Here is a 15,364-nt window from a genome sequence, read left to right as displayed (position 1 = left end):
TGGCGGGTTTTAAGAGGTAGTTATTGTGCATGTTTTGACATACAACTAAGGATTTGATATTCATCATTGGCGCGCATAGGGGTAATGGTCTGAAATTTTCAAAGAAAAAAAAGATAGTACGCCACTGACATATTTCAAATTAACAATCATTTTTGAATTCCTCGTTCAATTTTCAATAAAAAATCTATCTTCTCATTTTTTCATACGACGCGCCGTTTTGCTGCAAAAAATAAAATATCTTAACGCTTCCAAAGTATTCGAATTAATTTTGATAATAATGGATGTATGAGTTTATTATGTAGATGTAGAAAGTACTAGAAGTTCGAATAATTTGTAAGGGTTAAGATCTTTTATTTTTTTAATAAAAATGGCGCGTCGGATGAAAAAATAAGAAGATACATTTTTTGTCACAAATTGAACGAAAAATTCAAAAACCATTGTTAATTTGAAATATGTCAGTGGCGTACTATCTTTATGCGCGCCAATGATGAATATCAAATCCTTAATTGTATGTCAAAACATGCACAATAACCAAGGTTACTAGATTAGGGCGTAGGTTGTCTCATAACTGTAGACCAATCAAAGGCTGGCTTTTTAAAGGCGGGAATACGTCATCCGTACGACAATTTTAAAATTGTCATAAGAGTCAATGCTAATAAAAGGTTCAAAAACTTAGGTTTTGCAATATATTTTGAGATTTTCTTGGGTATAGGTATATTAAGTGGTTCTTATATTGGTAATTATATCAATTTTTCCCTTAAAAATCAATAGTCTGCTAACAAAAAACTAGAATTCATTTAACACTTATTATGTGTGTTTTAAATGGAGAAAACAATTTAATTAGCACAAAAATCCAAAAAAATAGAAGAAAAAGTTTAAAATCAAAAATACTAATATGTAGGTACTACTTATTGTGTTTTTCGTGGAATGTGCAGCACTTTTATCATTTTTGGTGGTATGCAACAACAAAAGAACGAATAATATAAATAATTTATTATTAGGTTAAAATATAAAAAAGATGTAACATAATATTAACATATTCAGACACGAGAAAATGTTTGCTACATATTTTCTTATGTTTAGAGGCCCATTTATCTTGTAACATTTTATTATCCATTATTGTTTGATAATGTTAAGGTATTTGGGAAATGTCCAAAAACATTATTTTGTTTCCATCTGGTTCAGGAATTTTGGAGTTGCTTTTACATATAGCTATGCTACAAATGTTACCACCACTCATCTAAAAAATGTTTTATTATTATAACATACAAAACTACATATTACTATGTGTAATATTATAATTTTTAAACTAACTTTACACGGTTACGAAAACACACTTCACAGGTCATTACTGCCTTTGTATAGGACCCAAATAAGTAATTATAGTAATATTGTCCTTATATGCTTAAAAACTCAACAAATATTAAACAAATAAACGATATTATAAGAAAATTCCACAAAAATATACGGAAATATAATCACAAACAACTGTCAAACTTGACTTTGTCGTACGAGAGACGTAGGCATTCCCCTCCCTCTCGCTTCCGCCCACATAGTTATGAGATAACCTAACCCCTATCTATGAACCTTGCACAATAACTACGTCTTAAATCCCGCCAAGTTTTATTACAATGTTGCCAGTAGTTTCAGCAAAATCGTAAAAAATGTGTAAAATTTTGTTTTCTTCAACGCCCTGTATCTTGAAAATCGATGGCGTTACAAAAAATTTTTATTAAGCAAACCCCAATTATTTTTCAGTTTTTACCTATTCTAGTGACAGCGTTACCTTTTTTGAAAAATATGTATAAAATTGTATCAAAAAACGAAAAAAAAACCGAAAAAATGCGGTTTTTTATTTTTAAAGGTACGTTTCACCAATTTTAGAAATCTGAAAAAATTAAGGGTGAAAGATTGTGCAAAAATACACATTATGATTAATTTTCGTAAAAACGAGTGTCTTAGTTTTTTTTCAGAGGTATTTAAAAGTTTAAAATTGTTCTAAAAATTCGAATTTCGCGCCAAAAAATAAAAGAAAAATTTTTTCATATAGATCTTTTTGAAACTTACAACTTTTTTAAATAAAGTTTTTGGCTAGCTCTTGATGCGGCTGAGATAAAAAATAAAAACATAAAATGCCTAATTAGGCTCTAGGGGGTCACGTGACCACCTAGGGGGCTAAAAATTTCAGAAAGTGAGTTCCTCTATACGTGCTAAAAAGTGACCTATATGGAATTTCAATGGAGCTGGGGGCACTTTTCACCATCTTACCCGGCTAGGCCCTTTGATCGACGATCGGTCGATCTATGAGTTTCTCGCATAATATGTTTTCCTGTTATAGAATTTGAGCTCTGTGCAGAGATGTGTCTAGCAATATATTAGAAGAAAATAGGATGATTTGATGAATGTCTACAGATCTTTACTGCTCTGCAGTGGTATGACGATGTCATGTTAAAAAATAGATTTAAAAAATACCGACATTTTAAGTCCCTATAACGAGGTAAATATGACACGGCTCTTCAGCGGGGCGTCTATATTCCTGCAGCTTGGATGGACAAGTACTTCAGTCGAATTGCCCCTATGATTGCTCCGTAGGTGTGGTTAAAAAATGCTTCCTATACCAAGAAATGTACCCAGTATCACCTTTTGGTTTTTTGGTTTTCCAGAACGTACTTCATTCTCTGTACTAGATGATGCCGTGCTACTACTGTAGAGATTCCTGCTTTATAAGCACAGTTTTGATAGAATGAAACAAGAATGATAATGTGCGAATTAGAACAGGCAATTAGAAATGCAAAGACCGTAAAACGCATAGGCGCAGATCAGATACCCACTAAGCTAATTAAATGCATTGACAAGAAACTGCATATACTTTTAGATCTATTCAACAAAGTATATTATACAACAGGAGTAATACCCCAGGATTGATTGCTGTCCACGTTTGTAACACTACCCAAGTCAGTACCATGCTACAGAATGCTCCCAGTATATAGAACAATTTCCATCAAATTACACCAAAAAGCCACACACTTAAGATATTTCTCAAAATAATACACGGAAGACTGTACAAAAAAAGAAGAAGATATAGATGACACCCAGTTTGGATTCAGAGGAGGACTAGAAACGAGAGAGGCTCCGTTCGCTTTTAACGTTCTCGTACAAAGACGACTAGGTATAAACTAGGATTTGTCTGTCTGCTTTATAGATTATCGAAAGGCCTTTTATAGAGTACGACATCAAAAACTCGTAGAACTTTTAAAAGAAAAGAATGCGGTTAGTCGAGATATACGCGTTATTATCAATTCGTACTGGAATCAAAAAGCAAAGGTTAAAATCGAATATGTCGAAACGGAAACCATAGAAATCAAAAGAGGTGTTAGACAGAGTTGAGTGTTGTCTCCATTGTTATTCAATCTGTACAGCGAAGCTATTTTTAAGGAAGCAACATCAGAGGAAGAATAGGGTATACCAATAAACGGAAAAATCTTGAACAGCAAGAGAGTCGGAGACGACACCGCTATTTTTGCAGACAGTCTAGAACAGGGGTGGCCAAGCTCCTTGATATTCCGAGCCATTTGTCAAAATTTTAAATTTTTCGCGAGCCGTAATTAAACAATTACCTGTGTATCAGTTTTTTACACCAAAAAGTGTAAAAAATGTATTACATTTTTCTCTCACTGTTCGGTTTTCACGATTTTTAGAGTGAAATAAAATGGTTCACGCACTGAAAAAAATATTGTACATAGTACCAATGAACGCCAATCATTGACTTTTTTTACATTGATTCAATGAAAATTTCGTTAATACAATAAACGCGTACGTTAATACAATAAACATACGTTATTGAGTAATGATCACGTTCATTTTAAAAAATAATGAATATAATTTTTAATTCAATGAACTGTTTTATTGATCCAACGATTTTTTTCGTAATACTAATAAGTTGTTCATTGTAAATATGAAATTTTACGTTAGGATTATATGTTTAAATTAATGAATATAAAATGTTGCACTAATGCACAGTGTTCCTGAAATTAACACCTTGTTTATTGAATTAAGAAACACACTTTTTGAGATGAGGGCATAGGCGCAAAATGTCGCTCCAATGTGTTTTAAATGCATTCAGTTTTTTTTAATCCTGAGAAAACTAATAAGAATTTTTGAAAAATTTAAACGCACAATGAAAGATTGCATTATTACAGAGGGCCGAAAGTCCCTTAAATGATAAAGTACATCATTTTAACAGTGATGTAGTTAGTCCTACAGAGGCCTATCGTGTGCTTCATCATAATCCTGCCCTCTTTTCGATAAATCAATTCCATATTCTGTCAGAGTATTTAAAATAAGAGTTTTAAGTTTTAAGCTCTTGTGCACTGAAATCAGTTACTGATATTAACTCAAAAAAAACTCGCAAATTTTGATTTGATTTCTTTCGGTACACACTCATTATTTTCTACTATTGACACATATCGAAAAACTACAGAAAATTGGTCAGTTTTGACAAGACTTAAGTTGTATTATACAGAGTGTCCCGAAAAGATTGGTCATAAATTATACCACAGATTCTAGGGTCAAAAATAGGTTGATTAAACCTAACTTACATTAGTAAAAATGTGCACATAAAAAAAGTTACAGCTCTTTGAAGTTATAAAATGAAAATCAATTTTCTTCAATATATCTAAAACTATTAAAGATTTTTTGTTGAAAATGGACACGTAGCATTCTTATGGCAGGAGCATCTTAAAATAATTATAGTGAAATTTGTGCACCCCATAAAAATTTTATGGTGGTTTTGTTCCCCTATATTCCCCCAAACTTTTGTTTACGTTCCAATTAAATTATTATTGTGCTACCTTAGTTAAATACAATGTTTTTAAAACTTTTTTGTCTCTTAGTACTTTCTCGAAAAGCCCGTTTTTAACATTAACATTTTTATAAAATTTTTGTGGGGCGTACAAATTTCACTGTTGTTTTTTTTTTAAGATGTTCCTTGTTCCGGCCATAAGAATGCCACATGTCCATTTTCAATAAAAAATCTCAAGAGTTCAAGTAAAAAAATCGATTTTCATGTTGTAACTTCAAAGGGCTGTAACTTTTTTTGTATGCACTATTGTATATAGGTAAGTGAAGTTAAATCAACCTATTTTTGACCCCAGAATTTGTAGTATAATCTATGACCAATCTTTTCGGGACACCCTGTATATTTATCGCCATAAATGGAGCTTTTTTAATTTCGGAGAATTGTTTCGCTAACTGCAGTATTCCAAGTTAACTAATAATCTCAAATTGAATTGTGGGGCTTAAATAATTTATCTCACCTATAAAATATAATTTATAGGTAAAGAATAGATTACAAGAAAATGTCCGAAACCAAACAGTAAATCATTTACTGTTTCAAATAATACACGTAGGTGAAGCGATTATAAAAATTGCAATTTTGCTTTTTAAAGTGTTATCACACACAACTAACGGCAAATATAATACAACGAAAATCAGCTTGAACAAAGGAAGTCTGTTTTAATATTTTTAAATGGAATTTTTGTTTGGGCACGCCGGGCACACCAGTGATAAGGCTGATACTGCGATAGACAATAATTAGATCATTGTTATGGTCATATTTAAGAATAATGAACGGTAACATTGTATTAATGTTTTCGACTTTGTTTAATAACTCTTAACATTATTTTGATGTAAAGCAATCATTGTTTTAACGTAATATACATTACTCAGTGACCCATACATTGTAGGAATGATATTGTACATTAACCTGTACATTTATTAAAACGTTATAAGTGTCTCTATTGGTGAAAAAAAGTCATGTGACAACAGTGAACTATTCCTGTAGACTTCTAACACCGGTGTTTCGCATTAGTAATTTGGCTGTTTACTTGTTTCGACGTCTGTGCCAACAGTAACAGAGAAGAAAAGTTTTGTGATTTGGTTGAGTGTTCTAAGGTATGTACGTTTACTTATATTTTTAACTACTTGTAAATTAGTTTGTTGTTTATGTTTTTTAGACTCCAATTTTCCCATTTTACCATTAATTTTCCTATTCGTTTATCTATTCATTCTATAATCGCGAAATAAGTTGAGGATTACTTATTTAGTTTTATACTTATATCAAAGTAATGATCTGTTTCATTTGTCGTCATCATTTTACCCATCTAACATTACTGATTAAACATTTTAAACGTAAACATGATTTAAGGACAAATTCTCTTGACATATGTTGTGAATCTGAGTGTAATCAAGCTTTCTGTTATAGTTAATAGTTAATTCTGTAGCAAAATTTGTTCTTTCCCTACATAATAAAAATAACTTTTCAAGAAACGATGTTTTTGAAATAATAGATATTACAGAAAAGTTGTTGATTAAGCCGGTCCTAAAATTTTTTAGATGTTTCTCCAAATCATACCTAAAACAAAATATTTCTGTATTCAATGAATTTGACAGTTTATTAGCCGTTTGTGATTTAATATTTAAACCCTTCAGGTTTTAAATAATATTAATCAATACAATAATCGGAGCTTAATAATCTGAAATATTTATCCACCGTTATTTTTCGAAGTGTATTTCCTGAAATACAAATTTTTCGATAGGAATACAGTGAAAATGATTAATTATTACGCCCGGTTTCATAATCAATTTAAAGTGAACATTAACTAAAGTTCACTTTAAAGTTGAGATTTATGAAAACGGATTATGAAACCGAGCCTTACTTTATGCCTACTAAAGTTAGAGTTTCTTGAAATTTACTGAAGAGACAGTACATACAGGGGACAGTAAAAACTTAAAAAAGCAAAACTTTTTTTAGATCTCGAAACAGATGCTAAAAGATCTTTAACAGCTATGAAATTTGACAACCTATAACTTCGGAACAATTCGATAACTACTGGAAAGCTTGCATACAATATCGTCTAAATGACATTAAATTGGCTCAAAATTCTACTGAAATCAAAAACAATAAATGCTGTATAAAAGGTATATTTTAAAAAACCCTCAAAAGGGCCACATCAATTCACATAACTAGTTTTCGACTGGTTTACCAGTCATCATCAGTGCTTACGTGCAATGTACATGTTAGCCACCAAAATGCTATTTTACAAAAATATGTGGGTCAAAGCCCATTTCAAGTAGTCCGTTAAGGAAACATAAGTATAAAAAGCTACCTTAAGCCTTGATGTTTAAAATATAATTTAATTTGCCCTAGGTAACATCTGAAATTTGGGTGTGACTTGTTCACATGTTGGAAGTTTGACGGCAAGTTTTTTTTTTAAATATACCTTTTATACAGCATTTATTGTTTTTGTATCACATGGTATACAGCCAACTACAGGAAAACTTTTTTCCTTGTGGATTTTTTCTACTGAAATCCTTAAAACATGGAATTTTTATTCCCAACCTTCTGGATATCGATTGGTGAGAAATATTTACTTTCCCTTTTAAAAAAAATGTATTTATATTTCTACCTTTGCAGATTGATATGGACTTTGGAGTGGCATTCGGAAACAGTAATGGACTTATCGAAGGATGGAAAAAATATTTCGAAAGAATTGACTCTGAGTGTGAAAGTCATATTAAGGATAAGACAAATAAGGCTTTGCTTGAAAAGATTACCCATGGAGACATTTCAAAAAGTAAGTATTTTCTAATTGAATTCTACATATTTTCTTGTATTGATTAATTTTATGTTGTCTGTAAATTTTTTGAAATGCTAATTCAACAAATAAAACAAAATTTTCAATGTGTTTTAAATGTATTAATTTTTTTCGAATCCTGAGAAAACTAATAAGTATTTTTGAAAAATTTAAACGCAGAATGAAAGATTACGGTATTACTGAGGACCGAAAGTCTCTTAGAATAAATAAAAAAAAAATTTTTTTGAATGAAATATTTTCAATTAAAAATCACACTAAATCTCTTTTATTTCACGCCAGTAACTTATTAAAATACACATTTTAGAAAATTTCAGGGACTTTTGGCCCTCAGTAATAATGCAATCTTTCATTCTGAGTTTAAATTTTTAAAGAATGTTTATTAGTTTTCTCAGTATTTATAAAAAATTAATACATTTAAAACGCATTGAACATTTTGCGCCGATGCTCTTATGTAGATATTAAGTAGTCATTTGTTTTTTTTATTGAATATTTGTATGTGACTCTGTGTACCTGTTTTTTAATTATATTAAAGTTTATAAAACTTATTTTGAATATTATTTCCATCAGGAGTATTTCCAGCTTCCCCTTGCATGGAGCAGTTACAAAGGAAAATAATCAATTCGTTATTTCATAAACCAGCGACTTTAATAAAAAGATCCCAAAACAGGTCCATTTTATTTTTAAATTATGATTTTCTGGCATATAAACATATCATATTAGTGTCGTCAACCATCTGGGCGTGATGATGTAATCGATGTTTTTTTTTTAATGAGAATAGGTGTCATGTTCTAGTTCATTTGAAAGGTTATTCAATTCTCTATATAATAATATAAACGTTAATAACATTATTTATACAGAGTGTCCAAAAATATTTTATTTAATTAAAATAATTGACACAAAAAGAATAATGTAGGTATATAATTTATTTGATTCAAAATACATTTTACTACCGAAGAAAAAACATAAAAATTGCTTATTTGACCAATAAACATTGCATTTCGCAAACTGAATGTTCAAGCTGCCACACACCTGCCTCTTGGAGTTTGAACATTTAATTTTAAGTGAGAAGCAATGTTTAAATATCAAATAAACATTTTTTATAAAATGTTTATTACACCATAATAAATAAACAATAATATGTATTTTGAATTACATACAATAGATACATATCTACAATAATCTACATTCTATTGTTTGTGTCAATTACTTTAATTATTTTTTTTTCAATACCCTGTATAACTAATTATGTTAATGCTTATGTTTATACCACTGAATAGAAAATTTAATAGCCCTTCAGATGAATTAGCGCACGACTCCTAAAAAAATCATCGATTACGTCATTACACCCACATGGATGACATCACTAGTATGATATATTATATATAGGCCAAAAAATAATAATTCAAAAATACAAATTGACCTATTTCAGGTTTTTTCTTTAAAGTCACTGGCTTACGAAATTACGAATTTGTTCCTTTAATTTGAACCATACTGTATATAGGTATTTGAAGCACTCTTTCTCAAGTGTGCCAGGTGAAATCAGTTTTAGAACACCTTGTATAGTAATGGGCTCAAATATTCTAAGAGTTATTATTATTGATTCTGTGAATATTTCCATAATACAATAACCACATGTGATCATTTCAATGTCGTAACACACTGAATCAGTGTAAACGTCCATTATTTTAATGTAAATATTTTATTATATCCACGTACTCATACGACGAAACAATGTAAAATAGTTTTTAATTCAATAATTACATTCATTAAAATAATATACATTTCATCGTATCAATGTACCGATACATTGATTCTTAAGTAAAAAGTTCATTGAATATACGTACTAATTCATCAATTTAAAAACTAATGTTTATAGAATTAATGAACAAATTCGTTAATCTAACGAACATAATTCTTTGGATTAATGTATCCAATTCGTAATATTAACGAACTTTTTATTGGTTAATGTTTTTGAGCATTAGTTAATGTATCTACTTACATTGAACCAATGACCGATACATTGATTCTTAAGTAAAAAGTTCATTGAATAGACGTACGAATTCATAGAAATTAATAATAAAATTCATGTAATTGATGAACAAATTCGTTAATCTAACGAACAATCATTATTTGTGTTAATGTACCAATTTCGTAATATTAACGAACTTTTTATTGGTTAATGTTTTTGAGCATTAGTTAATGTATCTACTTACATTGAACCAATGATACTGATCTTCGGACGAAAATTAATGCTCCCGTTTTTGAATCAATGTTTTTTTCATTATATATACGTACTTTTTTGGTTCAGTGCGTCGTTGTTTCAAATATGCAAATAATTCTACAAGCAGCCTTTACTAATTCAGGATACTTCGATTCTTCATCATCCTTCCATCTTTTTCTGGGACGGCCTACTGATCTTCTATCATCTCTCAAAAAACCCCGTCTTTATCTGTCCATCTTATCTTAACTTTTATATGTCTGACGATGTTTTCAGTACCATACACAGTCACCAATTCAGATTTGCGGCGCCTTCTCCACTCTCCTCTCAATTCATCTCTTTTAGGGCCAAATAATTATTGAGAACTTCGCTTTTAAATTCCAGCAGCTTACTTATTTCCCGCTGATGTAGAGTCCATGTTTCACTTTCATATGTAACAGTTGGGTGAAAAATTGGTTGTACAGTCTTAATTTATATTGTCTTTTTAGCAGATCTTAATAATGATGATAGGGAGTATAATGCTTTATTCCACGCAGCCATCCTTGCTGACACCTCTTTTTATATATGGCTGTCATATCCCTAACAACACAAAACATTCCAGGAATGTACTATCAAAGTTCTATTAATGTTTGAATGTACTGGACATTCAAGGAACATTCGGTGAATATCTGATTAAGTTATTCGTGGAATGTTACCACAAGACATTCTATGAAGATACTACCAATGTCCTATATTTTAAGAGAGGCCATTTACTATTCAATTTGCATTCATTTTCAAATTTGCTGCGCGTGTATATGTATTTAGGCAATCCAAACCACGTGACTTCTGGTTGTGGTTGGCATGGCATACAGGTTACAGAGGTTATGTTTGGAATATCATTTCATTTCATCATTTCACTGTTTATCGTCATATTTTGGATTTCGTTTGCTGTATTTTGTGAACTTTATAAACTTTACCACACTGCAAAGTGATTATTTAAGGAAATTATTATTGGAGACACCAGATGTTTGGAGAAAGGTAGGGCAAACAATTTTTATCAATGTTCATTTTTTTCTGATATTTATCAATATTGATGAATTTTGCAAGCAATAACATTATTTCTTTTATTGTTTTAGATATTTATTGAAGCTGAAAATAATTGGGGACTTAGATCCATATACAATTCAGTCAGAATTGGATTTTACTATAAAGTGCATTCCACCAAATTACTATTATAGATATTATAGATGAAAGCATACAAAAGCCTTCAGGCACATAAATATTTTACAGCTGGATTTGTTTTTAAAGTTGGAGTAAAGTTGGAAGTCACAAGCAACAACTTCGTAAGTACCTACAAGAATATTGAGGAAATCCAGCTCCTGGATACTACTGGGCAAACTAGAAGATTGAAGAGGACAAAGCCTTTTGAACTAGTTTGAGTGATAGTGAAAAGCAGAGCATAATGCTTGTGTGCATGTGTATGTTAGAATAGTGCTGTTAGAAAAGCAGAGCATAGTGCTTGTGTGCCTGTTAGATTAGATAAGAGACGCTATGGGTAAGCTCTTCATTTTAAGGAACAGTAGTAATTTAGGTTAAATTAAAATTTCTCATTGGTCAGAGTTATGACCAGATTGTAATTCTAATAAACAATTCAATACAATGAATCGTCATCGTAGTGATGATTATGGAAAAAAATATATGACAAGATTTTGTGCAATAAAAATGTTTATATTTATCAAGGATGTATTATTTGGTATGGCTACATATACAGTCGGAAAAATGAAAGAATACCCATGAATAAACATATAAAACACGCTGTATTTTCCTGTCACCGCGTCACAAAGAAAATTGTCCAGTGCAAGTAACAATAATTATTACATGTACTTGTGCTGACCAGTTTTTTGTGTGACACGGTGACAGGAAAATACAGCATGTTTTATATGTTCGTTCATGGGTATTCTTTCATTTTTCCTACTGTACTTCTGGTATATCGTCGGTGATGTGACAATACCTGCTATCTGCTTTTTCATGAATTTTGTAGGAGATGAAAAACTTGTTTGGGCCACCTCGTGTTTTCATAGATTTTTTGATTTATTTTGTAGTAAATTCAACTATCTATTTACTACAAAACAAGTCAAAACTTACGTATGAAAACAGGAGGTGACCGTAAAAAATGTTTTTCGTCTCATGCAAAACTCATGAAAAAACATATAGGAGGTATTGTCACATCACTGACGATATATTTCAGAGAATGTCTAAAAAATATACTTTGAATGTCCTAAGAACATTCATGGAATGTTTCAACAAGACATTCAGTCTAAACAATATACAGTGAATGTTCAAAGAACATTCGTAGACATTCATGGAATGTTCCAACAAGACATTCAAGGAATGTTTAAAATGCTGACACAGCACTGTCCTGGGACTTTCCAGGGACGTTCGTGTGCTTTTGGGGACATTCCAGGAATGTTTTCAATGTCCTGTGTGTACCTTCTAGGAACATTCCTGGAATGTTTTGTGTTATTAGGGATGTGATTACCACCCCCAACTATTTAAACTTTTTTACTACTTCGAAGTTGTGGTCATTAATAGTTATATTCTGCCTAACTCTTGGTCTTGGATTTTTGGTTACTAGCATGTATTTCGTCTTCCCTTCATTTATTCGAAGGCCTCAACTACCTGTTTCTTCCTCGAGTTGTGAAAACACCTCTCTCACGTACCTACGTCCCTTGTAGAATGAGCGACTGCACCTATATCATCAGCAAAGGCCAACAATATTTTTGATCCTGGATCCGCAAATCTTCCTGTCAGTTGAGATTATATTTTACTTATTACATATTCTAAGGCCAAATTGAATAGCAACAGTGATAAGGGGTCTCCTTGTCGAAGTCCTGATGTTACACTTAGTCTTTTATATTTGTTATTAGGAATTTAAGACATTTTGAAACACAAAAATTAAAAGTAATTCAGGTGCATTTATTGAGAGCCACAAATAATCCTTCAAAGAGCCACATGTGGCTCGCGAGCCACAGTTTGGCCACCCCTGGTCTAGAAGCACTGCAACGATTAGTAAATAGATTATATTAGGTCAGTACGTGTGTGTTTTGTGTTTTATTGGCACTGGTTTTCACAACCAATTGGCCAGTCAATTTCATAATGATTTTTTAGACTATAACTTACCACTAACTCAGGGGAGTAATGTGTAGTGTGTGTATTGAGTAATTGTCTTGTTACTTTGCAAAGTCGACGTCATTGTCTCTGCAAAGAGACGCAATTGTATCCGAACGTCTGCGGTCCCTCCGGTGAGTACCGTTCCCACAAGGACAGAAACTATTTTCATTTATTAATTTATAATAAACGAAAAATTCCTGACCCTGGTGAGATTCGAACTCACGACCATTCGGACCTTTCGATTCAAAGGTAGGCACTCTTACCACTGAGCCACAGAGGGGGTTTATCAAGTCAGTATAAAATATGGACTACAAATAAACGTTAAGAAAACCAAGTTCATGATTATTATGTTAACACACAGAAGGAAGGCTAGATATCGAGAGGAAACAAGTAGAAAGAGTGAATACCTACAAATATCTGGGAACCTGGGTAACAGAAAACAACGGCCCAGATAGAGAAATCAGGACACGCATCGAAATTGCAAGAAAAGCTATAAAAATGAAAAAAATGTTTGTTAATCGAGACCTTCCTCTGGAGCTGAGAATAGGAGCCTTATGATACTACGTGTTCTCGACTTTGTTGTATGGAATGGAAATCTGGACACTAAAAGTAGACAGCATAAAGAAGTTGAAAGCGTTTGAGATGTGGTACTATAGAAGGATTTTGAAAATATCATGGATCCAACGAGTTACGAATGCAGAAGTGTTAACAAGGCTACAAAAGGATTACTAGGTGATAAAGAACATCAAAACAAGAAAGCTGGAATATTTGGGCCACATTACTAAAGGTGCTAAATATGAGATATAAAGGCTTATAATGCAGGGCAAAATTAAGGGGAAAATATCCATAGGTAGAGGAAGAATTTCCTGGCTGAGAAACTTGGGAGAGTGGTATAGTTGCAGTTCAGTAGATCTTTTCAGTGCCGACGCCAGTAAGGTACGGATAGCTGTAATGATAGCCAACTTCCGATAGGAGAAGAAACTAAGTGAGGAAGAAGAAGCATATTTTTTATGTATGTATCATACTTATACATACTTTTTTGTACAGAAGGTCCTTTCTGTAGAAGTACTGGATAAGTCCGGTCTGGACCCGATGGTTTATATTATTGCTCATTAATTTGACTGTGTTATTTTCTACCGTTTCTCTTGACATATTCCAGCTTTCCCTAAGATCATAAATTATGGTCGTTAGTCCATTCTGCTTTCGTATGTATGTGCTTATGTCTAGGGGTATCTCTTCTGTTTCGGACTCTGTTAAGGGTCTCTTTACCATTCATTGTATTGTATTATATTCAGGTGTATTCACCTGACCGCTTTCTGAAACCTTAGAAACAACTTTATGGCGATATGACAGTTCTTTTCTATCTGCTGGCAATTCCTTCCCTAGCATTATACTTTGGCTCTTCTCAGTTCCTAATTGTATGCAATCAAAGCTTGGACATAACCGCCCCACAAATCTGGTTAAATTAAATTTTCGTCTGACTTCTGTCTTTTGTTGTTAAGAAGGAAACATGGGCAGACTATTATTGCTGATCCCTAATTGCTAATGGTGACGATAATAAACCACCAACATCATAAGTGACGACAAATGAAGAAATAAATATCCAGAAGAGAGATAAAGGAAGCATTATGGGAATTAAATGATAAGAAATCACCAGGAGAAAACATAATGCCGAACGAACTCCTAAAGTACGGAAGACCAGATCTGCCCAAGCAACTATTGAAATTAATAAAAAAAAAATAATAGAATAAATCATAATATCATCATAAGGATGGTGATCAAGCATCTTAATACCCCCCTTCAAAAAGGGAGAAATATCGGACCAGGAGAACTACAGATGACTAAACCTAACACTAAAATTAACAACCAAAATGGTAACAAATAAACTCAATGAAACTATAACAGTAGCAGAAGAACAACACGACTGGGAGAAAAACAATTTAAAATAATTAGCTCTGCAATACCTACTAATTTTATGTGGAATTTACAAGTTTTGTGGATAAAATGTTTTGTCTGATACTGAAATTATTTTAATTAAACCTATGTTATTATTATAGGTATTAGAGGATGATAAAATGATCGTAAACTTTTTCAGTATAACTGTGCTACATCGATAATTATAGACCTTAAAATAAATAGACACTACCAATTTAAATCTTACATGTGCATTTTGTTACTGTTAAATTTCCCGGCTTGCAATATTGTCCTGGCATCGAAATCGAATGGGTGCGTTCGGACGACCACAGCGTCTGGACAGCTGCGTAAGAGATAGCGTTCAGACGACACCGCTAAAAGACAGCCGCTGAGAGATTTACTAAGCTTTTCCTATCAGCGCTGGATA

The sequence above is a fragment of the Diabrotica virgifera genome, chromosome 1, assembly GCF_917563875.1.
Source record: "Diabrotica virgifera virgifera chromosome 1, PGI_DIABVI_V3a".
NCBI lineage: Eukaryota > Metazoa > Arthropoda > Insecta > Coleoptera > Chrysomelidae > Diabrotica > Diabrotica virgifera.
Note: the sequence above shows the minus strand (reverse complement) of the source record.